The following is a 26,734-nucleotide window of genomic DNA, read 5'->3' as shown; positions in this document are numbered from 1 at the left end:
GTGAGAATAAACAGCCCAGAGAGTGTGACGGTGTCAGAGGGATCACGAACAAGGCGGCAGCGGCGGCAGTGCTGGAGGTTGAGCCACGAGCCACCAGGACTGTAAGCGTCTCCAATCGCCCCTGGCCACCATCACGTTGCCATGCTCCGGAACAGACAGGCCTGCTCGCACAACAGATGGAACTAATGATGCGAAACAAAAGAGATCATTTCACCGTGGTCCTCCAGGAAGCCAGAAAGCAGGGCTTGGAAGTTTGAATGATGGGATCAGGGGACTTTGCACGAGGGTGTTATTTGGATAGCCTTTTTTTTTTCTTTCTTTCTTTTCGGGAGGTGCTCTGATGAATAGGGAAAACAAAGGCTTTTGATGTAAGTCAAAACGCATCCTGATTAATAGGATGATAATGAAAATATTAGAAAATAAGCTAACTGCTGAAGAATACATTTATGTGGTGGGTGTTGTTAGAATGTGTTTTATTCTAACACATTTAATCACTTAATCAGGTAAATTAATAAACAAATGCAATAAAGAAACTTTTTTACACTTTACTAAGCAAACAAAATAATTACATTTTTATGCATTTGAATAAAGAACCTGATTGCAGATATGTTGGAGTCGCCATCAATGCTCCTTACAAATGATCAAACCAGAGAGTTACAGTCAAAATATAATCCCCAATACCTTTTATTGGGCCGTGATTAGAAGAGCGGCACCGACAGTGAGATGTATGTGGCACACCCAGTTTCAAACAATCACCTGGCTCACACAGCTGTAGAAAGAGTTCACAGAAATTTTTGCTCCTTAAATCTGGATTTTCATCTTATGATCTGAGGCTTTTTTATTCTTTTGTTTAAAGCTCACAGTAATTAAGCTGCAGCAGCTTCCTGTCTGTCTGTGACCCGTTCTGTCACTCAGGTATACACAAATGGTTTAAGACAAGGAGCTGTGTTTAGAGAGTCAAGGTCTCTAAAGCAGAACAGCTTTTTATGTCTTAAAGAAATGACCAAAAGCAAAACAGAGAGCAAATATGCTAACTTTGGCCTATCACCAAAGCATGCTGCACAGAATAAAAATGATTAAGACAGAATTATTGTTTCTTTTTCTTTTTTCTTGTTTATTTTCCATTACATATGAAAAAAGTCAATTCTGCTCTGCTTTTTTAATTCACATTATAAATAGTGTTTGTTTTTTGGGGGGGTTTTTTTGCAATTAATATGGACATTTTGTGGGTTATTTTAATCAAAATTTGAAATTAATGCAGGGAATTTAATAATAGTTAAAATAATAGTTTCCTGTCAATTTTTCTGAAAATTCTGCTCCATAGTAACTCAATAGCTTGGCTGGGTTTTTTTTGTTTTGTTTTGTTTTGTTTTGTTTTGTTTTGTTTTGTTGTTTTTTTACACTGTAGATCCTGGACAAAAGTTGCTAACAAACCGCTGTGTCTTGAATAAACAAAAACAAATCAAATTTGAGCTGAGGACATTTGCATATCCTGAGGGACAGGATTAGATTTAGAGGTCATCTCCTATGAGCCGTTCCTCAGCATACGCTGTAATGTAATGTTTCTCTGTCAAGTACTTCCTATATGAGCCTCGTCTGCTTTCCAAGTCGAAGAGTTCAGAGAGGGAGCGCTTGGCTTTTTTTTAAAATGCAACGTGTCAAATAGGAGTTCAAGCACCTTGGGATGGGATTTAACCAGGACGGAAAAAAGAGGAGCCCGACGCATTCCCATCCACACACGAAGGGGAACACTGGGAAAAAAAGTTCAGCTCTGACACCGACACAAACAGCGGCCTGTATTAGAGTCAGGTTAGCAAAGATAACACTATCAGCTGGATCCCCACGGGTACAGAATGCAGGGCCTTGCTGGCAAATAAAGCTACAGTGTCTTGACTCCTTCGCACATTAGCTCTGATTACAATGACCTTCATTATATCAGCTACCCTTATTACAACACGTGGAAGATGTCTGTCCCCCGGGCGAAGCACAGTGGGGGGGTAGAGTACCAGAAAGTGGTGAGACTCACTTGTCAGGCCTGAGCAGTGAAAATCAAAGCATCTCTCTACCATCTTTACAGAGAATCGCTGTCCATTCTGTTTTGAATTTGTCTGTGAACATCAATTCCTTCCTCCCTTCCTCTTTCTGCTGGATAGAGGAAGGGACTTTGACTAGGCCATATTTTTAACTGTCTCTTGAGGGTTGTGTTGGACCTGAGGGGGTTCCTTGAAATTCATAAAGAGAGCACGAAAACGCTACAAAGAAACTCTATACATTTAATTTGAGCCAGGGACTATTTTCGTAACAGGGCACAGTAATAAAAATTAAGAACTTCTAATATCTCCAAGCTAAACCCTACATTTCTAGAAAACATCATATACAGCAAATATATTTTCCTAAAATTAACTGGTATCTTTGATTTAATCTCCCTAGATTAGCACAACTCTTCCCTAGATATTCATCACATTTTTTTATTAACTTAATTTTTAAATAACAGTCTTGACTCTATAAGCATTTGCTCCTCCACATCCAATATGTGAAGCCAAGTCCTGTTTAATATGTAACAACATTGTTAACCTCAATTTCCTGCCTCGTCTGCCCCCTCCACAGGCCGCATTGTTAGCTTAAGCAGGCTCTTGGCAAACGCCGGCGCTGCAGTGGTGACTCTCATTCAGCCTGACCACCCTGCAGACGAGGGGCTTCTCTCCCACAGCCCGGCTCATCTCTTCTTCGGGCCCCCGCTGTGCGTCCCCAGCCCTCCCCGTTTTGCTGGCAGGTGACTCAGGATAACAGATGTTGGCCTGAGAGAGAGCAACGCTTCATTGCATTCACTTAGCGCTGCCAACACACCCAACGAGAGATGAGCCGACCTGCGGGGGGTTCAGAGGACCATCCCGTCAGCCGCAGGGAGGAAGCCATGTTTTTTTGTGTGTGTGTGTGTGTGTGTGTGTGTGTGCGTGTGTGTGTGTGTGTGTCTGTTCAGGAGGGAAGGAGGAGTATGGACTGTTTTGTCTTGGATTACGGGCAAATGAAGAGATTCTAAAAATCACAAGATGCTCCTCAATGAGAAAGTTAAACACACAAACATCTCAGGGACTTTGGATTTCGAGATGTGTGAGACACCGAGCCGTTTAATCACATATTTTGTCAAAGAAGGATTTCTGCAGAGGAGCGGAGGATGCAAGAAGCGATATAACCAAGAGTGTACTTAGCAGAACCAGAGTTTAAGCCATGTTGATCCCCTATGACAGCATGTTCTAAAAAAAATGGCAAATAAAATTGTAACTTAATTATAGATTTATAATGAGCCGCTGCACCACTGCCAAAAACAAGTCCCATACCAAGCCAAACAGGCACCTGCTGAATGCTCCCTGCTCATGGGTTTTCATAGCTTAATTAATCTATGCCTTGGGGTATCATGACTTGTACGTGCTGCTTGTGTGCATGTTTGAGACAATTAAGTTGCTCCAAGAAACAGAGGTGCAACTTCAACATGAAGCAGAGACACTGACGCACCGCACATGGCATAACACATTTTGTGTTCTGTGAAAGTCGCATCAATTACCCAATAATTTGTTTAAGGCTGACGAAAACAAGGGAATAAATGGCAAACGTGTGAAATGCTCTTTTTTACACAACTGAAGAAAGAATTGCGAATGCTGATCAGATGGAAAAGGGAATGCCTTTTCACTTTAAAATGTGTTTTCTAAACTTAGTTGCCACTTTGTTGCATCTGGTAGTCAGTTTTCTGGTAAATACGAGTGAAATGGCAAATTGATTTAGGTTTAAGACTCACCTTCCTATTGTGAAATCTGCACTGAAGATGGATCTGCTGCACAATCCGTCTGATGCTCACTCTACTGCCATCTGATTCCTGTAGATAAACATAAAACAGCTGTTTACCATCACTCGCCGTTTCTTTGAAATGACAGATTTAAAGAATTTCACAAGATATTTCCAAAGATTGGTTGTGCTGTAAAGGGTAACAATCTTCAAAGCGAAGATTCAAACGAAGCTCGAACAACTGCACCACCAGAATAATACAGAGATAGGTATTTATGGTAAACATGAACAAGACATGTCACAGCATCTGAGAAATCTTTATGTCTTGTTCTGTTTCAAAATGAATAATAAAATGATCTTGTGCATTTTCTTAGTGACACTAAAGTCTCAGTGACTTGCAGGCCATTTGCAAGTCGCAACTTTCAACATCCCTTTCATAAACCTTTGCTGTTGTTGCCTTTGCAGTTAAAGGCTTTTCAAATGTGTGCAAATAGTCTATGTTTACTTATACACTGAAGACTAGGCATGGAATAGCATGGGATTCACAGGGTGTGACAATTTTGAGTAAAACACTCTCATTTCATGGTTTTTTGACAAAAAAATTGTAAATAAACTTATAGAACATGATCTAATCGATGTGGTTTAAATAGAAAAGCAACATTTCCCACCGCTGCAAAAATAATTCATTGCTCATCACACTTATGACGTTATCTATTAACATTTATTTGTTGATATTTCCAATTTGGTGCATAGACTTAAGTAAAATTTTGCATATAATATAAAGTTTTACTTTTCTGCTCTAAGTAGATTGACAGAGTGTATGCAATATTAGTCAAGACTGCATTTGTAATAAAACTGAGCTGGAGAGGTAAGCTGTCGAGAAACTGCCTCTCTTGTAGATGCCTTACTTCTTCTAGAAAGCTGACTGGCAGTGCACAGCAACATCCTTGCACACCTCAAGCATTGTTCAGAAGTTTGTTGACAAAAACAATCCAAGGCAGAAATCCAATTGCTACCTTGACTAAGAAGACTCTGACCACTGAAGATAAAATATTGACCACTGGTAAGAAACTAGTCCAAACTATCAGAAATCAGAGCAGAATTTTTCAGCTTTGTGTAGCTACAGCCATTCAAATCCGATTAGTAGCTTTCTACAGCTATCATAACCACGACTACATCTCGTACACATGCCTTCGTTCTAGTTCCAAGCCATTAAGAGAAGTTAGAAACAAAGAAACAAAAAGAATAAACCTCTGCACGCATAATCACGCCGTGGTACACTGCTAGCACTTCTCTCATCTAAAAACCAAACGAGTATTTTGTTTGTTTGCTAAACAGCCCAGATGAACGTAGTTCTGATTTATTGATGCGAGATCCAGCTGAAATAATTGGTCACTAAAATAAATTAGGACAAAAGTATGAAAATCTCTTGAACTCTAATTACCAGTTTGAATGAGCCTGATAACGATAGAGAAAAAGGTATTAGATGCAATAATTATTACTATTGCTAATTACATTTCCAATTATGTCACTAATGAGAACAGCTTAATTATCTGCACACTGGATAAATAAGAGTTGTGCTCCCAACCAGTTGTGATATAGCTACGATATGAAGGGCAAGCCTTCTGACCAAACGCATACAAGAAAAACATGTAAACCACCACAGTTGCATATTTTGATATGATATGAATTAATTAATTAATAATCTGTTTTAGAAAATCTCCCCCCACCCTCCACTTTGCATCTAATCTGTGGTGAACTTCCTGTTATCCAGCAAAAACATCCCAGACCGGAAGAGCTAAAAGCATCTGTAAACTCCTTTTAATAAACTCTACCTTGTGGTTTCAATCTCAGCAGTGACCATCTCTCTGAAGCTGCTTAATTATTAAGGATTATTTTGTGCCTTCTCAAAATTAAAGTACTTAATGTAAGGAAATGTTATTGTCCAGGAAGAGAGCGAGACACTCGTCCATCAGGAGAAAAGGTATGCAGAGAAAAAACGTGTGCACAGAGAAGACATACAAACTTCAAACATTACGCCAGGCCCCGCAGTTGGACAAAAATAATAAATCAAAAGCATCTGTGTCAAGTAAGAATGGGCAGCATGGTAGGGATTGTTGCTTTTGCTGTTTGCTCTATTTCCCTCTGTTGGTTCCATTAAGGCAATAATACTATCAATACAGCTAAATGATTTTAATGAAGTTCTAGTCAGCCCATGTCTAAAACAGTTGTGAGTTCGCCTATTTGCATTTTTTTCTGAGGAACGTAATTTTTTTGGGTTTGTTTTGAAGAGTAGATCTAAAATATCCTAGAGAAAATACTGCATGGGAAGCCGAAGTACCTAAGCGCAATGCTACTTGGCACACTACTGGCTGGCGTTTGCAATTGGCATTGGCTGATTAACTGTACTCCCCAAAACAGAAATAAGAAAGACTGTAAATATTAGCTTCAACGGTAGTGGCAGGACAGTTTGCACTGTACGTACTAATGCATATCAAGGTATATTTGGTGTTTGAATTATTAAAATAGAGTCTAGTGGCTTCAATATGTGTCTCAAGTATTTATGGATTTTGCTATTCGCGAGCTGTTGTGGCCCATAACAACCATGAATGCTGGGAGTTCACTGCATTGTGTAGTTGCACAATTTAATGTAACCTTTGAAATAAAGTTATTGAGAAATAACCAGGTTATTTTTTTTTAACAGTATGTGTGCTTGTTTGGTTCTGACTGTATAGATCTACAGACAGAAATTCAGATGATTTTTTTTTTTAAAGTTTGCTTTTATTGTCACTTTTATTAACATTTTTGAAAATGTCACCCAAACTCCACACCATGCATTCAGTTCCTTCCTTTATTAATTATATTGTACATTACATTTGTTCCATACATAAAATCCCAATAATGGTCAGTGAGGTTTGTTGCTGTAGAGTGACTAAATGTAAATTAGTTGAAAGGGTGTAAATACTTTCGCAAGGCACTGTTTTGCTGTAATGCATTTAAAAAAGTATCAAAGTGCTGTTGAAATTTCTCACATTCCTTGACGGGCGTATCGCTGACTTTGACTGAGCGGAAGTGTTGCACAGAACCGTGTCTGGTTGCCAAGTTAAGGAACAATGGATTAGTGACATATCTTCAATACGGCTGGTGCCTAATCCGACCATCTGAGCTAAGCTGTACCAGGTGAGGCAACAGTCTGAGACACCTCTGGAACAAACAGGGATCTCCTCCTAAACGCCCACAGGACGGCTACTTCCAGCCTTTGAGGAACTTCCTCGCCTTCTTCAGATGTAGCAGGCTTAGGAAATCTCTGTTTTTGTGCTCTGTGCAGAGTAAATCAGGGCTAAATTAGGCTTTACCAGCAGTAGCAAAGCTAGACCACAACAAAAATCATATAATTGGTCTCATTTGTGCAAAATGAGAGTATTTTGCACAAATGGTCTCAATAAACATATAAATTATATTTCTACTTATCTCCCTTAATGGAGTTTTTGAGTTGAGAATTTGAACATCTGCTCCAATATTATATGTTATTTTTTGGGGCATATTATAGAGAGGAATAATGTGTACTCGTGTATGTGTCACGGCCAAGGAATGTTGCCAACTTTAGTTTCAAAGTCTCTCCCCTCTCACCTCACTTAGCGCAAGAGGAGGAGCAAAAACAAACAAAACCAAGGAGAAACATTCATTGTGCTGCTGCTTTTTCCCCCCCTCTCTCTAATGTCTGTGGCATTATGTAAAAACAGGTTTTGATACGTTACGGCACGACTGTTTTTCAGTACATTTTTCACACATGACCTCATAATTTGAGGAAAAAAAAAATATGCACACACCCATTTAACAGGTACTTATTGTAAAGAGACAAACAGCACACACAAAAAAAGGTGGGTATTTCACACGCATCTACTTTCCACCACGAACAGATATTTTCCACTCTAAGATTGGAATGATAGAAAGCATCAATATGTTGTTTGAGGGGGGCAGAGATGCACACATCTTACTATTTCTAAAATAAACATTATTAATGATGGATCTAAATATTTATTAAGTCTGCATAAGCATTTGCAGACTTACATAACATTACATGAGAATAATCCATTAATTTTGGGAACCGCATAGTGATGAAGGTCAATCAATATTTCCAAATTTCCAGTTGATTTGATTGCCCTTGTGTGTTAATATGCCATAAAATGTACATTAAATATATTTCTTGCTGTGTCCTGAAAGCAGCGCTCAGACAGAAATGCGGTGCTCCAAAAGAACACAGCAATACCACAAAAACAACCCAGAGCCAAGCCACTAGTGAAAACCATGTCAGAACATGTGAATGAGGGAAGGTTCTGAAAAGGTGCATATTTTGATTTTAGTGATAAAACAGCAATCAGAGGAGCTGAGAGGTATTAACTGTTCAGTGACTGATGAGATACTGGGAACCCGTTCGGTTCGATCAAGCTCAATAGAAGGGACGGTTTCAATATCCTCACGTTTGCAAAACCACAAAAGTTAAAGAGGACAGATTGGGATACACAGCATCTACAGTCTGTGGTTTTAACAGTGCACCTGCTTACTGCCAGTTTATTTCCAAGGCAGTGCAGAGGATACTAATGTCATTAGTAATTCAACGACACATGATTTTGTTAAAGAAGGTTCTAAGTATTTTATTTTTTTTCAAGCTGCTCTTGTGCATGACAAAAAGACTAAATGAACCTGAATGGTGAGATTTTCTGAGGTTATGTTACCATTGGTTGCCCTTGGGCATAAGAACGAGATAAATTTACTGGAAAAATTAGACACACTCCTTTGTCACGCAATGTGACGGGAGCAAAAAGTCACTCGAGTTCATCCTTATGTTTTCCATAAAAGTAATGCAAGCAAGTCCAGCAGCATTTCTTTTACTGTTTAGCTTTCTGCTTTTCTGTATGGGGAAAATGAACCTATAGCGTCTTGCATGAGGACATGTGATTAGGCAATGATACTAAGCATCCCCTAGCCATCAGTACAACAAAACACTTGTCATAAGTCAAGATCTTGGTTTAAATCTTTTTTTTTTTTTTATGATATTTTCCTTTCTGACAAAGCCCAAGCTGCACTGTGCTGTACTGTTTATTGAATAATGTGGGATTCTGAGAGAAAAACAAAGCAAACAGTGTCTCAATTAGCTCTGCTGCATCTTGTTGCGGTTTCACTCTGTCAGTGATCTGCTCTGTTGACTTTAGGCCATTCACACAATTCTGCGAAAATGTTGAAACGAAAGTATCAGCAGTTAAGCTTTATGCCCTTAATGACCCCATTCCACAAATTTAGTACTGAAATGGAAAAATAAATCAAGTTTTAAATGGGAAAGAATACAGCTAATCCACCAGCAGTGCTTTTTGTTTATGCAGCGACACTCCCAAGCACGTGTGCACATATTTTCCTATTTAAAATCAGCAAAGTTATTTTAACATGTTGCTGACAGTTGAGTGTTGTCGGCCTCCATTTTATATGAGAGCAGCTAAAGGATTTTTATGATTGTTGTTTCCTTTTCCAGCATCTAAATTATTACAGCTCTTAACGCACATTACAGTAACTCATTCCCCTGCTTATGTGAACAAATATGAACTTCAAGGATAAACGTGCATGTTTATCCTTTCTGAGCTGAATTAAAATTAAAATAAATATATGTAGTACCTTAATATGAAATGTACCAATAATAGTAAAATCAATCTCGCTGTGTATAGTTACTGGCTTTTGAATGAGGCTTTTCTGCAACAATTTTAAAATATTTAATACTTTTTATTAAGCCTGTCTATTACAACTTTCACGTTTGTGTTAGAAATTTTACCAAGGATAAAAAAAACAATGGAAATATTCAGAGTTGTGTTTTCTAATGCCTCAAAGATAAGAGGGAATATTTCTTTATTTATTATAAGGAACCAGTCTAGGTTGGCGACATTTCAGATTAACTCAGTTTCTGCAACTGTGAGTCAAAGCAGAAGCTAAACATAACACCATGAGTTGAAAACTTTAAAAAACAGTACTTTGAACATGTTTAGCAAAAATTGTTAACTGTCTTTATTTTTGTGCATATCTTTAGAGGGAAAAAAAGCAGCAGTCCGAGAAGCAGGTAAGAGACCCATGTTAGCTCTGGAGTTGCAGAGACTCTGCAGAGCTCAGGTGGAATATATAGATATATATCTTTGGTGATCCAAGATGGAACTTTATGGGCTACACGCAAACTGCTCTGTGGCAGAAAAGCTACACTGCACATCCGGCAGCATCATGCTGTGGGGATGCTTTTCTTCAGCATGGACTGTAAAAATGTGCAGAGTTTGGTTGGAAGATAAACGGAGCTAAATACAAGATAAACCTGGATGAAAACCAGTTTGGGGGAGTGGAAAAGAATTTGAGGCTCATGAGCTTTTCGACACAACAACTATAAACATACTACCAACTGAAACAATGGACTGTATCATTGAATGTTCATGTGTGAGGAAGGCCAAGTCAATGTACAAAGTTGACTTTAAAATCTACTGCAATTCGTCAGTGAGTCGATGGAAAGATGCCTGGAGCTAAATGCAGAACAACCCATGAAACAAACCTAAGTACACTTTAAAATCTACTGAAATCTGCCACTCAGTTGATGAAAAGATGCCTGGAGCTAACCAGGTAAGTAAACCCAACATATTATTTTAAATAAAATTTTACTGTTTTTGTTTTTAGACTGTAATTTGAGTAAGCAGTGCAACCTCTCCCACGTTTAGCTTTAGTTTAACATCTTCCAGCTCCATTTGGTCGCTTGTTGTAACTGCAGGGTGAGTCAAGTGCAAATCATCTGGGATGTGTGACTGATAGGAACCAAGCAGGGCAGGTTTATATCCGCATTTATTGTGCAGTGCTCTAAGCTTATTACAGGCTAATGAACTTCTGCACCTTACTTTGTTTCTATCCTCAACGAGGTAAGCTACCGACTCCTCTATTTAGACCATAATAAGTAGATCGACACATTATTTGGTATTGTGCTCCATCGTGTTGGAATAACACATAAAATTAAAATTAAATACATTGAAGTATGTGTTTCTGACATGCTAGGTATGAAAAAGTTCACAGAGAGTGAGTACTTTGACAATATTTACTGCATGTGTGTCGTTTTGAGCCAAATATATATATGATTAATTGCAGAATAAAAGAAATAGCAAACAGTTAAGAAACTCCATCAGCTGCTGTACAGCCAATCAACTGATGGAGCTCCAATTGGTAAGGCTGTTGACTCTTTGCAATTTAAAGAGATTGTTTGAGCCCAGGCATGTGTACCAAGAATGGACGTGTTGATTATGTATGCCAGGAGCGGTTCAGACTTTTATTGGAAAATTTACACCCATCCAGTGATTTATATAAATCAGCAGTGCCCACAAAGCAGTAAAACTCTAATTGTTTCTTCCATTTTCAAAGTCTCGCATCCATTAAGGATGCAGTGAGTAATAAAAGGGACTTTTAATCAATCCTCTCTTGTTGATGAGCTGATGTGTGAATGGGTTAGCCTACCTGACAGTGCCACCCATATGTTGATTTCTTTTTCTAACCGTCAACAAAGACAGAGGGAGCTTATGTCATTGTAGTGTAGGTTAATGCCTTTACTGCGCAGATCATTTGGAGCACAATAAAAAAGGAGGACATTTTTTTTTACCTCAGTTACTTCTGTTTCCTTCTTTGACTGTTTTGTAAGCAGCTTAAAAACACTCCATGATTCTGACGTTGAACAGCATTAAAATGCATTGTAAGAAAGAACTTTATTTCATGTCTTCAAAGCAACAAGCTGAAATCATATATTTATTTATTTTTTTTTTTTAATGTGAGTGCAGCACACCTCTGTTGTGACCCTTTCTTAGTCAGATTATACTGGCCGACCCCTTCTCGACCGGCTGGCATGGTCACTGTAAATCCTTGAGACTGCTCGTGCTAGGGACCTTGGGTAATTAATAAAATCCCCATTACATGCCTTGTGCCCGTTGTTTGCTATTTCAACACCCCATTTGTGCCACGATTACAGTCATTATCAGTCACCGCCATTAATTCTCTACCCAGAGCCAGGACTGCATACTAATAAATTGGGCTCTAAATTTTTTCTTTTACCTTTCAAGGAGTTGGTGTTGGATGCGGGCCAGGAAGTGCCACTCCAGATTAGGAGTCATCTGCTGACAAAAAAGGAGCCCTTTGAATGGAAGGCTGCTGCATCTTTGGAGATAGATTATTTTCCTTTCCCCTCCAAAATGAATCTTTATTAGGCTTAAATCCTGAATAAAATGAAATTAGCAGACTGCAAAATATTGCCTCCTTTTTCTGACTCTATTCCCCTGTGCATGCATGCAAATTATAATGCTTATTTATGCAAATGAGGTGTCGTCTTTAATTAGTTTTGCTTGAGGGCATTAAAATACATGTATTCTTTCCCCAAAAATGATTTGTTTTGTTGCTCTGTTCAGTTTAAGTTCAAAATGAATGATTATGCCTGACTAAAAAGGTTTATTAATTCTTGAGTTTTCCTTTTTTTTCCTCCATCCTTCTCTTTTGTAGTATTATCTTCTCCACCCACTTCCTGGGAAGAGTGTTTTCTCTGTGAAATCGAAAAGCCTCTTCAGGCTGTACTCTGAGCACTACTTCGACAAGCACTTATAAAAGGTCCCAGGTTGAAACCGCACGGTAAAAATGCACTTCCACTTATCAAATCTGAAAGCTGTGCTCTTCAGCAATTTCTCTCTCTGTATATGTGCATTTTGCTGCATTACTTTTTGCATAACGATACATTATTGATCAGGATATTTGCTTAACTATTGCACTTAACATTCACATAACGGATGTACCTTAAAGTGCTATTAAACCATCAGAAAGAACGTTGTACTTTGTGAGTTAATTTGCTTCGCGTTTTGTTCAGACATTTAACTCGAAAAATTTCTTGACAGGAGGGTGACAGAGACACCATGAGTAGGATATACACAGGTGGATCTCAAAAAAATAAGGACACTGTCCAAAAGTTAATTTATTTAGGTAATTTAATTCAAAAAGGTAAACTCATATATAGATCCATTACACACAGAGTGATATATTTCAATAATTTATTTTTATGCATCTAGATGTTTAGACAAAAAGTTCACTAAGTACCAGTCCAGTCCTTGTTATACCTCATTCAGGCTCATTTTTTAACCACACATTTTTCTTCCACTTAACTTTCTATTGAACTTGGATGTAGGTGTCTTTTATGACTTATTCTGTTGTGGAGAGAGTTACTTATTATCTGCTAGACAATTATCAAGTTAGCAGATTTTCCTATGAGTATATAGGTCATAACATGACCAAAACAAAGCATTTATGTGTTAAATGTATGTGGTTTTGTTCTTCATTCAGTTGGTCTCAAAAATATATTGGTTCTCATCAGCTGTAAGTCACAATCATCAAAATGAAAAAGAAATGCACTCTCTGTGTAACGAATCTTTGTATGAATCTCACATTTTCAAATAAAATACTGAAATATAATTGCAACTTTTTACATTCTTAGTTATTGAGAGCTACCTCTTTAAGGGCTGGAGCTGAACCTGAAGTTTGTTAAATGGCATTCCCACTTATTTTGGTCTCATTTTCATATTTGTTGAAAAGCATCTGCAGTGTGACGATAAATCCTCGGCCAGGCACCGTTTTCGTGCATTTGCCGTTGATTTACAGTCCGTTGTTGAGTGCCTATCGAACAGAAAACGGCTTTATGTCATTGTAGGAGGTGTTGGGTCAACTTCAGTTAGAAGCAGTGTTGAGCAATATTTCAAACCACTTCAAGTTGAAAGTGACCAACTGCGGCTCTGGTTATTGTTCGATATCCTATCAGTATTCTGAATCCCTTCACCCCCTCAGATGAGCTGAAATGGCAAGTTAAGATGCCCCCCAACCCCTCCTCTGCCTGCGAGCATGATTTATGGAAAGGAAGCTAGAACCATTACAGCATTTTTATTATTATTGTTCTTTCAAGGCTAATGCAACAATAGATTTTTGCATGATTGATGTATTATACTAAACATTAGAGGATTACATTAACTTTGCATAGAACAGCTAAATGACACGAGATTACTTATTGTTATTTTTCCTCCACATGATCATACTGTAAACATCATGCACATAGTATTTCTTGGCATGTATTGATTGCTACATACATAGATTATATCCACACCGGATAAACATTGTACACTGATGCAGCTTTAGTTGTCTTTTGAGTCGGCTTTCCAGTGATAGCATAAACTATTCTTTTGCTGGTCGGGATTCAGGGTTCTCAAACTGTGGTAAAATACCACTGGTGGTGCTTGGGACTTCTTCAGAAGTACTACACCAAAGCAGTCTTGTTATTAATCAATACAAATAACCAGTCAAAAGAGATGCACTTCTCAAGCACTTTGATCTTTTCCTCATCAGGAACTTCTCAAAGGAAAATGTGTGGTCTGAAGCTGCAACTTACAGCTTGAATGAAACAAGACTTACTGACTATCACCAGCTCAAAAACCTATAGGGTATGCTCACTGTTATGCTTGGAAACAAGCTAACCGCTATTAGCAATGCAAGATGATAACAATGTACACTTCCCAGCCTTGATCACATACACCTGCCTTTATCACATATACCTGCCTTTATCACATATACCTGCCTTTATCACATACACCTGCCTTTATCACATATACCTGCCTTTATCACATACACCTGCCTTTATCACATACACCTGCCTTTATCACATACACCTGCCCAACTGCTTTGCAAAACACATGGCAAGTCAGCCAATCACATGGCAACAGCTTGATGCTTTTAATAATCTAGATATGGTGTAGAAAGTTTACATTAGAACTTTAAGTAACTTTAAGTTTAAAGTGATTCTGAGTAGACTGCTGATCTGATAAGATATTTCCAAATGTACATTTCTCAGATTTATAAAGAATTGGCTAAAGAGGAAAATATCCACTGAGCTGCAGATGTCTGCACTAAATCCTTCTTGATGTAGTAAATCGGAGGACAATAGCTATTCTGGCTTAAGAGGGAAAAAATATAACATGAGCATAAATATCCACGCCGTACAAAGTATGAAGAAAACCTTCTTTGAATCCACAACATGTGGAACCAACAGCAGACACTTCTGAAAGCTAAAAACAGGAAACGGGAGCCACAATATACACAGGCTAAAACAACTGGATGTGACAGACTGGTCCAAAGTGGTTCAAAATTTAGAAAGACATTTAGTCTTTCAAAATAAAATATGTTTTCAAAATGAGACACTCCAGAAACTGCAGTTAAAAGAAAACCCTTAACAGACCAATAAAGTCGCTGCAAGCCACACTGGACAAAAACTGTTCAAATGTCCCTGGGAGTCAGAGTACTGAGGGATGAATACAAAAGCATTTATTTGTTTATTTCTGGATTTTCTTGTCTTTTCCCTTTTCTTACTTAAAATCTAAATAAAATATATTGAGATGTAAAAAATATATATTGAGATTGAGATGTAAAAAAAATAGGTTTAAATACAAATCACAATAAATGCTAAAATATATTTTTACTGCACTGGCTACCAAATTGTACATGCAAGGCAGCCATTTTGGATTTTGATGTTGCTTGGTGAGAAGTTATACAACTTTAACACTCAAAATTCTGACTTTGGGTGAACTTTTTTATCTTTACTGTGAACTTCAAATTTCCCCTTATGAATTCAATTTAAACATCTTTTCACTATCCTTTTTTTTCCTGCCCTCTAATCTCAGGTTAAAAAAACCTATATAAGTAAGTTGCAGATTTTTTGATTGGATAAGATTTTTTTTGTAGTCTGTTTTTGTTTCTATGGGTGAACTTAGTTTTTGCAACAAATTGAAAAAAAAAAAACTTTACTGCTGTTGTAAAATCTCAATCAAGATGTGATAGTTGGAGAACCTGGCATGTACTGAGTTGGTACTTATTATCACAAGTTGGAGAACTGTAGAAAACTTTTTGAATGACAGTGCTTCAGAGATTAAGCAAAGCGACTTTGATCACCTCTCATCTGCCCCCTTCGTTCTGCAAATTATTAAAACTCAAGCCCCTTGTGGGACGGAATATGGCAGCAATATGCTGATACTTCAATCATCTGGGAGGAAATTCCATATGTAGCAGAGAGGAATCGCACGCAGTATACAGTGCAGGAGTTCGCCTTCATGGCAGACCACACCAAACCTCTCCTATTTATTACATGTGATTCACATGGACAGAAAAAGTTGAAACACTCATCATGGCTATGTATTTTCACAAAGTTTTAACTCATTTCATTAATTACAAATCCTTTACAGGTGAAGTTTAGGTCAGAACATCATTTGGTGTCATTATTATCCAGGGAAGACTTTCAGCTCAGCACTGTGTCACACTTTGTTTCTCTGGCTTTGCTTCTATAATAACCTATTTCCACTCACAAGAGTGCAACATTATTAAAGGGTTAAATGTAACACAAGAGGAGATTATGCCACACAGTTGATTTTTTTTTTTCGTTAAACTCCATTAAACTGTTGATACATGCTTCTTGGTGTCTTTGAAAGGCATCTGAGCCTGTGTTTTTATCATTTCCAGGTGATGCAGACACTGATGGGCATCCAGCCAGATGATTCTTACCCCAAAGTGCAAATTTATGCCACTCTCAGGTGCACAACACTGTAATTACCTCAAAACGCAAACTGGAAGTTATGCTTGACAAAGAGGGAAAACTCTAATAAAACTGAAAGCTTTTGGTGCTCAGTCATGTCAAGCCTTTTAAAGGTATATTAACAGTATGTTGAAAGGCTGTGGCAGTTTTCCGTTTGTAATGTGGAAAAAGTCTTGGAAAAACACCTGGAACACAAAATATCTACATTCTGAACATTAACCGTCACAGCACAGTGCAATAAAACACAAAGTTAACTTTAAACATTGCACATTGTAAAAAACTTAAAACTGCTCTATTCTTGAACCTTTTACTAAATTTAATTAAATTAATTCTTGTATAGTTGATGAATATACAGTATGACTCATGATTCTTCAATGTTCATCTAAACAAAACATTAACAAAGAGCTCGAGAGAATTGCAAACTATTACAAAACGTAGTATGTCTTCGTGTACTAAAATCCCCATGTCTACATGCTAAAAATATTCTCACTTGAGGAGCAAGTTTGAGGACGAAGGAACACAATGTTATGCCTACAACATGTTTTTGAAATGCACATCAGCTTAAGAATGCAACAATATCAAAGCAGCAAGAAAATATTCTCATAAGCTCTCATTATCACTTGTACAATAAAAAGCTGTAGGTGTGGCTGCACTGCTCTGAAAAACAATGACGCAAAAAGGCCAAGACACATTCTTGTACGTCTTAGGTGCTTTCCGAAACCAAATGAACTCCACAAGTGGAACTTACTTTTCATAGACGTATCAATATGTCACTATTTTTAGTTTTACTCCCATTTACAGAACACAACACATTTTACTCAAAATTGACCAGGGCAATCCCACTGTTACTAACAAAATCTAATCACGGGTTAAAAAACCCACATTAATAAGTCCCAACAGGACTGATGAAGAAAGTTAATAATAATAATAATAATAATAATAATAATAATAATAATAATAATAATAATAATAATGTATTTAACTTAGAAGTGCCTTTCAGGTTACTCAAGGACAATAAAAAACAGTTTAAAAAAATAACAATTAAAACGCAATAAACAATATAGAACATGGCTAACAAACACCAAACTGGGCAGACAAGTCAAATTATGACTTATTGATATAATTATTTTTAATAGGTGCTTAGCTCTAACAACCGTCAGCACATACCAGACATATTAAAAACTCAAAACCGAAGTAAAAAAAAATAAAAATTGGAAAACTGCACGCTGTTCCTATAAAAGAAATTTGATAATAACTGTGCGGCTTAACGGAAATGGGTTGATAGGTAGTAGGTATGTAGGTAGATAATTGAAAAAAAAAACATAGTCCTAATGTTAATTCTTTTCTTTTTCATAAGAAATATATTTTTCTCCTATAGAATCTCTAGTAATACAGAAAAATCTCTCCAACTTCCACTGGCTTAAGTCAAGATCTAACTTAAGTACCAGCCTGGTGATGTCCAAAAAAACAATAAGCCACTTTCTTCAGGAAACAGGTCAATAACAGGTGCAAGGCATCATCTAATATGAAATTAAATGAACACACAAGGACATGATGTAGTGTTAAATCACATAAATCTTCTCATTCGTCCTGTGCTCTCTTCCAATAACCAGACTAAGTTTGTCTCCATAATTCTTCTGTTTACTCATTACAATTTGTGATTGTGACCCATAAAAAATAAAATCTCATCTCTTTAACGTTGATCATCACAGTTTGCAACAGCTGAGGATATTATTTTGCTTAAAAAAACAAAAACTGTGGCGTTGCAGCAGTAGCAGTGTCTGGTTATTGTTCTGGTTTGTATGTCAGGAAGAACAGAAAGCTAGATTACATATTTCTGCAAAGTTCACTCACTTAGAGCTTAGTCAGCATAAATCTACACCAGCAGTTAGGCTAACGTAGATGTTAGCCTAACTGCTAACATCTACGTCTCTTGTTCGCAGTTCAGTATTTGTGGCTTCACATAGTAACATATTTTTCTGTAGAACATGACTACAAATTAGACGAGGAAAATCCAAAGGTACCTCACAATTATTTTTCTGTAAAGCATATCTAGAATATTCAAAAGAAAATACTCAAATACTGTGCAAAGCAGCTAATCCAGGAGCACCAAAGAAACTGAATGGAGCTCCCAGATTGGCTGTAGAAAGAGATTTAAGCAAAACTGTAGATATTAGCTTCTTCTGTAGTTTTTCTGTGCATAGTAATGAATATTAAGGTATACTTGGTGTTTGACCTATTCAAAAAGACAATTATTTGCCTTCTTAGAAAGGGTCTTAAGTATTAGCAGGAGGCTGTGATCCCTAACCCCGGCAAATACCAGGGGTCAACTGTATTAGTTTGTAGACTTTCTGCTCATAACAAGACATCCTAAACACAGTAAACTAGCAGATTTTTACAGTAACCACAGAGGTTTATGTTTTAAAAAAGCATTATCCTAAAATTAGTGTAATTTTCTCTGTCCTTTTGTCAATTATAACTATTTTTTCTTCTCTTTCTCCACTCTGACAGACTCATGATCCAAAGTGATCTCTGTTTAATCCACGGTAATTCTACGGATTAAACAAAGCTTCAGCGCAATACACACCACCATTTAGAAAGCCTGCACTGCAGACATTTCTATTAAAATATAACCATATCAAAAGAATGCAGCAGTATTACTTTAATTTGATTGGTCTCTGCAGCACTATTATAAAATGAGAGATTCTAAAAATCTGTCATAACTTTAACAGGTTGATTTTATATTTTACTTTCAAAAGATTAAATCCCTTCTGCATGTTTTTACTCTGAATCATTTTTGCAAGCATTCGGCACCAAAAGAATAATAAATGAGAAATGACTTTTTTCAACTTGGTCTTGGATTTGCGAAAGCCACAAGAATTTGAGAGAAAACAAAATGCCTGTCAGGGCGAGCATACAAGAAGCAAAAGAGAGAATCTGGCGTGGCCTAAGCAAAGTCATAAAAATATTTTCCCTTTTATTTAATGTCGTCCATAATTCATTGCCAGGAAAAGCTAATCAATAGCACCTTAATGAAAACTTGAGCCATATTTTATTTTGCCGCAGAGAAGTCCCGGATCAGCATTTGTTGTCTCGTTATGTGCTGGTTTTCACCCTTGGGCTGTTTGACAGATGTGCATCACATTTGCAGATACCCTAAATATTTTCTCTCTTCTACCACATATGTTTTTAAAAAAACACCACAGAAGTAAATTTCTGATCATGACAGCAATTTAGGCTCAAGGAAAAGCAATTAAAAACATTTTAATGTTCATTCAAGCCATACATCCAGGCCCACCATGACAACAATTGGAACAAATGCATCTGCATTTTTTTCAATACTCAAAAAATAAAAAATAACATTTGAAACAGTACTGGATACTATTTCTTGGGTTGCAAAGATGATCAGACAATGAAAGACTGCATTGAGCATAGTTACAGAGCATATTTTATAATTGTTATAACAGGCAGAGTTTGTTTGCTGCTTTTCCAGTAATTATTAAAATGATAAACAAGCTATTTTTAATTCAACTTATGTAATTTCATTGAGTTAATAGATTATGGGTAGAATGAAAATAATTTCAAAGGTGATACATCATGCAAAATCAATGTTTTAGCCCTTTAATACATTTTGATGTGTGTGTGCCAAAAAGTTTAACTTAGTGCTGCATAGATATCTTCTGTTTGTGTTTTCAGTCCATTCAGTTTTCTCTTTACCCAATTAATCTTTTTTTTTAACTATTGCCTCATAGGATTTGCTGTAGAACTACCAAACAAAGTCAATGTCTTCCAGTTCACCAGTTTCATGAACCAGTCATTTTATTTCTTGCAACCTTTTTGTAGTCCAACTTCAAGGATGCCACAGCTGCACGTGGATAAGTCAAAAGGTTCAGGTTTCTGGTTTATTAACCCACACATTTCATTGCACAGACCCTTTCAAAGTGTCATTAGAACCTCTTCAAAGTGTCTGGTTAAATTTTATTTTTCTTGAGAATCTGCCCACATCAAAGGGGAAAGTCCTCTTTGTTTGCACGGAGCAAACAAAGTGCTTCAGCAACCTCCGCCAGTATCAAGAGGGATTTGCTGAAAGACTTTGATTGAGGGGCCAATTCCTTCTGTATAACAACGAACACTACAAAGCAGTAAGCTAACAATAACGGTAAAGAAATCTAATTTTATTTTAGAATATATTCTGTGTTGATATGATATCCCGGCCATTGCTTTGACAGCAGTAGCATCGTGATTCTGCTTCTCTTAGCGCTGTGTGCTAGCTTTTAGCTAGTTAACCATACTGTGTGTTTTGAATAGTGTTATTACATAAACCGTTTGGTGTTGTTTTTGCCATTTTTGTCTTGGGTAACATGACATAAATGCATTCAGTGATGTTTTTGGCATTAGCATTAGCTTACTCGTTGAAGTCTTGTTTATAAGAGGTGTTCACTTATGTGGCGGTACCACTTTCTAGCTTGAACATGCAAGGCTGGATGGACAAGTCTTCCATTGTTGTAATCTTTTAATCAATTTGGGGAAGAAAAAAAATCTGTTCTGCAATTTAATCTTATCTCAGCTATTAAGCAATAAAGATGGCAGAACGAGGTGGAGTGGAACTCTGTGACCTGCAAGGGGGCGGGGTGTGAAGTGCCTCATTTGCATATAAAGAAACCACACTAAAATATGTTGCTCACCACAGAACAAGAGAAAGAAATTGACCAGTGGAGCTAATAAAAAAAGCTAAAAAAATAAGGAATTCTGACAGTGAAATGTGAGCATTAAATCCTATAAAAAGAATTAGAACAGACACTAACCCTATATTAACTTTAGATTACTAAAATGTAAATATTTATGTGTTCAACATAGCACAAACATACCACAAAGACAGCAGCAAATGCTCACCAATCTTACGGTTTGCAGTTTAAATGTTTAGTGCATTACATAGTCTTGGGTAGATAGTCCTGACGGTGTTTCAGCTAACACGATAACGACAGAAACGTAAGTGAATTTTACAATAACGACAGAAACGTAAATGAATTTTAAAATTGCTAAAGTTCTAGAGGTTAGAGTCCTTGTCAAACGGTGTTTTTGACTAAATTCCCAGAGGGTTGGAGTCCCAGTTAAACGACGTTTAACTGAAGTCCTAATGTTTTAGTTTTAATGTTTTTATCTTTTTTAATCTTTTTTTTTCTAAATCTCTTTCTCACTGTTTATTCAATGTCACATGCTGTTTTTATTTTAATTGTGTAAAGCACTTTGAAATGCTTTGCTGGTGAAATGTGCTATACGAATAAAATTTGATTGATTGATTGATAGATAGCAAAACAATATTCTCCCTCCAATGTAGCAACAGAAACTCTACAAATGTCATTTTTATAAAGAATAATGATGGTATATTTTATGTTTAGCTCTCTGCCACAGCCACAATTGGAACTTTCCAAGCAGAATAACGTTGCATAGCAAACATTGCTGCATAGCAGCCAATTCTTTTTGAAGATTTAAATCATGACATATCATTTTTTTTCCAAGTCTGTCACACAAAATCAAGTCAGACAGGCATTTAAGCGCAAATGTGTTAATAAAGTGAAAACAGAGCTGCTTCTACACTAACCAGTGAGATGTGATGCTAATTGTTTCCAGTGATCCTTATCAACATACAATATGCTCTGGTTCCATCTGACTATCTATGAATTCGAGCTGCCATTACAAGAGAAAAGGTCATTTTTCATGCTCTGGAAGGCATTCTAATGAACTGGTTTCCATCTATTTAACACAGCTTTCCACTCCTCTAAAACAGACTTTCCATTTCCTCGAGCCGCAGTTGGGTTCACTTGTCAGAGGAGATGACTGCAAAACTTAAGGAAACTTGTTTAATACCCGCTTTGAGAGTAAACAGTTATTCATCAAAAAAATAATAATGTCTCAAAAGGTCAGGCCATAAAAAACAATATCTGCCCTCTTTCCATTCCCTATTGCATTAGTTAGCTTATAAAGGCAGGGGGCTGAGTAAAAAAAAAAACAAAAAAAAAACTAAACATGCACACACTGGTAAGAACCCTGAGCGACTGCTTTATGATTTGAAATGAATAACTGATTCCATTGTCAAAACAGTAGATTATCACTGTGAAGGAGATCATCATTCTAATGATCAGCTTACACCAGACTTAAGTTGTCTTTCATGTGGCATTACATGAGCGTATACAGGGCTGTCCAGCAGCTACACATACTTTGCCTGCATTTGCATTGTCAGCTGGAGGTAAGAGGGTGGAGACCTGCCAGCAGTGAGGCTCTGGGCCAGGGCCATGACAGCTGACAACTCAGGCAGGCCCGGCGTGCAGCGTTGCACTTCTAAGAGCCAAGATCCCAGATCAAGTAAATCCTAATCAGAGACTTAATATGCTGCTAATGTGAAAATTCATATTTCTACTCTGTGGCGTTTCATGTTCAAAAGGGAGCTCATGTCATTTGGCACGCCTTCATATATCACTAAGGCTTCCATCAGTCACTGATTATTGCGATAAGGAATTAAAATCCCTCAACGCAAAGCAGCCGGCACCACGCTGCACTGGCTGTCAGAATTAACTAGTAAAAGTGACCTCAACACATAGATGTTATAGGAGGAGAAATCACATTTAATTAGTAAGAAACATTACGTCTGACATGCATTCATGGGTAACAAAAATAAATAAATAAATAAATAAATAATGCAGAACGAGTTACGTTGGTTCAAATCCAAAAGTTGTCATTGGGTTTTCAATTAGACTTGTTTCAGTTGATGGTGTCACGGTTTCAAAAACCTGCAGCATCACAGCCATTCATTGACTCATGTGAAAAAAAAGTGTCAGAGTAACATGAGATTTCTGTGGCTACATGCGATGCTGCCTGGTGCTGCACACTACTGGTCAGCTGACTGAAATAACCCTGCTCTTCTTTTCCCTCACTTATTATATGTCTGCTTCCCGCAGACATTGGTCATAGTGCGGGAACTAAAATAACACCTCCAATCGGGAAGATCTGCTGTAAAACTAATGTTTACAAGCAATAATCAGCATTTTAAAATCAAAATAAAAAACATTAGGAACCGTTAAAAAAAAAAACAGTTAATAATGTTATTTAAAGTTAAAAATTAGAGCAACTCGATCATCCCATTGAACATATTTTGTGCATAAATACATCTAAATATATCGACTTTTGGGCAAAAACCAGGCTACATTTTGATCAAAAGTAAAAGTGTTTTAAACTTCCAAATCAAGTTTCGAAATGTTAATTGTGGCAGTTTAATGCTGTGTCAATATAATGGGGTTTTCTGTTATTGTTGTCTAAATATTAAGAAACTGTTGTTTTACTGAAGTTTGTAGCGGGAGAATCTCACCCAACCCCACGGTCAGTCTTATCATATAGTAGATCAGATCATTTACAGTCACTGTGCTCTAGTGTCTGAGGTAAGTGGCATTCACCAATACAAACAGAGATCTGTTGTTGAGACACAGTCGTTCTGAATATCTAGGCTCGTGGTGAAGACTTGTTCAGGGATGCTGGGCTTAATGGTTAGTCCTCTCCCCCTTATGGCACGCTGTGTTTACACTGATCCCCCAGGCCATTTGTTTGCAGCACTTTCTTGCCCCACAGCACCATGCATAATGCAGGAATGAAAATGTTAACAGTGGCAAATAAAATCGGCAAGGTGCCCCCACAAATCAGGGCAGTTTAGGAGCACATTTAATCATCCGCACATTTGGGACAACGCATAGCAATTAATTGTGGCATTTCAAAGAAGATCAGCAGTCTCTTTTCTTTTTTTTTTTTTTCCGGGCCTTCTCAGATGGCCCCATCCACTGCAGGCCAGAAACAGTGCCTCTCTTTGAAACATCTCCACATTTTGGGCCTATTACGTTCATTATCTCTTTGCACTCAAGTAGATGAGACCTCTTGTGTGATGTTGCAAAGAATTGCATCAACACAGCTCACCCGGCAAAAGAAATAAAACCAGGCATTGTTTGAAGAGGGTCTCCCATGTACACACACAAGAAGTAACCCAGACTCACTCTTGCATTTCTCCACTGTGCTCCAAGACAAACAAGTCACAGCACCATATGGCGATGTCAGGAAAATAAATAATTTAGAGAAATTCATGTGCGGAGTGCAGATGAGCAACCACAGAAATACCAACACAGGCTTTCTCATACTTAACCCTTCCGATAAGAGTCTTCAGCAGATGCAGGACCGCAAAGAGACAACCGCAATATCTTGCCTTAACTGGATTGAAAACTACTTTGGAGATTCAAACGCAGGGACTGGCAAATGTCTCTGGACGCAAGGATGGCATTTTTTCTAGATACAATCTGCAGTGGCTTTCAGCACTTCCTGAACACGAGACAACCTAATCTAATGAACCAGAGGGGTGTGTGGTGGGCAAAATCTGCTCAGGCTTTTAGCCCAGTGGCAGCATCTTCACATCTCGCTGCAGACAAAAAGTCCACTTGTTATTTTCATTCGCGCTGAATTCTCCCCGGGGTGTACTCTGCGCCGCTTGAGTCATCACTGTTCAAGTCTTTTGCAGTTGTAAGGAAGTAAAGAAAAATAATCCTATGCACAAACACAAGCTGATGGCAAGGTTACAGCCATTCAGACAAGGGGGCACTCGTTTTCTGCCAACCCCGGGGAAAACTCACAGAGGGCTGCAGAGAGCGAGAAACAGAGACGGGCTGCGTTGCTGACATGGCAGCCGTCACATCATACTAACCGGTAAGACTGATGCGGGCAGACAGCACGGAGATATGTGTCACACTTTATCGACGGCAGACCAAAAGCAAAAGTGGATGTGAAGTTCTGACTGATATTTTCAAATTAGCGGTGCATTGTGTTTCCTTTTTAAATTTCCCAAAAGAAAACACAATAAGGATGTAAAATTGGACCAGATGTCGATCTGATAAAAAGAAATCAAGAAATATCAAGATCACTAGACAGAACATTGGTTTAGCATTACCTCTGAAAGGCTTTCTAGGCCATCAGATTATAAAAATTTACATTTGAATCCAGCATTTTCAAATGTCCAAGAACTATAAATTAAGTAAATGTACCCATCCCAATTTTCCTGGCTGATGCCAAGTTATATTTACCTTTAAGGTATGACCCCAGATCTGTACAAGTCTTGGATGGTGGGAAGGTCAGTTCTGATGATTTATCTGCTGATCTCAAGTGCAAGATTTTATCTATTTGTACATGAAAGAATTGGTCCTAAAACTTTATAGGATTTTTTTATTAGACTAGGAAAAAGTGAGTCAAAGTACATGTTGTTGGTTAATGTAGTTATTATAATATAATATATGATATAATATATATATTATATTATAATAGTGGTGGAGGTTCTAATTTAATGTTTGAAAAAAAAGAAATCAAATTTTTTAGTGTATGACCTGGGAGACAGATCCAATCAGAGGAAATTTGCCTTATTCTGGGCAATTTGTGGTGCAAATTTCCTCCTAGAATTGATGACTAAATTATATTTCAGCCCTTGAGATGGTTTGAGATCAAAGAACAAGGAACAGTCTTTTCATCTAAAGACTCCAGTTATTAAATATTATCACTAAGACACTATAACCACTATAACAACCATAAAAAGAACAAGCTGGTACCTTACAGGTGTATTGACGCCTCTTGAACTGCTCCAGGCTTTGTCAAATTTCTAGCAAAAAACCTTTATGCACTTTCTTGAGATTTCTTGGGATTAAAATAATGCAAAGTAATTGTACTGGTAAAAATGACACATTTTTTCAAACTTTTTTTTTTTTACAAATAAAGACTAAAAAGTGTGCTATCTCTTTGTATTTAGCTCCCTTTTTCTCTAAAAGCTCTAAAAAAAGATGCAGTGTAAGCAATTGTTGTGCTCAATTTTGTTATCTTGAGTGGATCTATCGTCTCAAATCCCAATAAAACCCAATGAAGCTTAAGTTTGTAACTGGAAAAAATTTAAAAACATGGCAGGAAAACACTTCTGCAAAGCACCTACTTGCTAATGTCCCTATGTCCAGTGAATGTTATATTACTATATTTCCTTTAGAAATATGTGTATATTTATAACTTGTGACTAAACTCTTTATGAAAAAATATTTAACAAACATGCCAGGGTCTAGAGATTTACAGCCACTGCACAACACAGATTTTCTAAATGACCCATATTTGCTCATAAATTTCAAAGACTAATATAATAATACAGGGCAAACCACAATCCTAACATATTTTTAGACCACTTTGCTTCTCCTTGAGCATTGACTTTGTGAATTATAGAGATCTGAGTCATCG

At 37.3% G+C, this 26,734-nt stretch overlaps 1 long non-coding RNA gene across 1 annotated transcript in view; it reads right to left on the bottom strand.

Annotated features, from left to right (window-relative positions):
• The window catches only part of LOC103138918 (uncharacterized), a 98,647-nt gene that overhangs the window by 54,460 nt on the left and 17,453 nt on the right, over positions 1–26,734 (bottom strand). The window contains exon 3 of the long non-coding RNA XR_476344.2: positions 3,794–3,871. This is a non-coding gene — a long non-coding RNA (uncharacterized LOC103138918). The remainder of the gene's footprint in view (positions 1–3,793; positions 3,872–26,734) is intronic.

Source organism: Poecilia formosa, unplaced genomic scaffold (assembly GCF_000485575.1).
Source record: "Poecilia formosa unplaced genomic scaffold, Poecilia_formosa-5.1.2 Scaffold56, whole genome shotgun sequence".
NCBI classification, from domain to species: domain Eukaryota; kingdom Metazoa; phylum Chordata; class Actinopteri; order Cyprinodontiformes; family Poeciliidae; genus Poecilia; species Poecilia formosa.
This window is presented reverse-complemented; position numbering and strand designations above follow the sequence as displayed.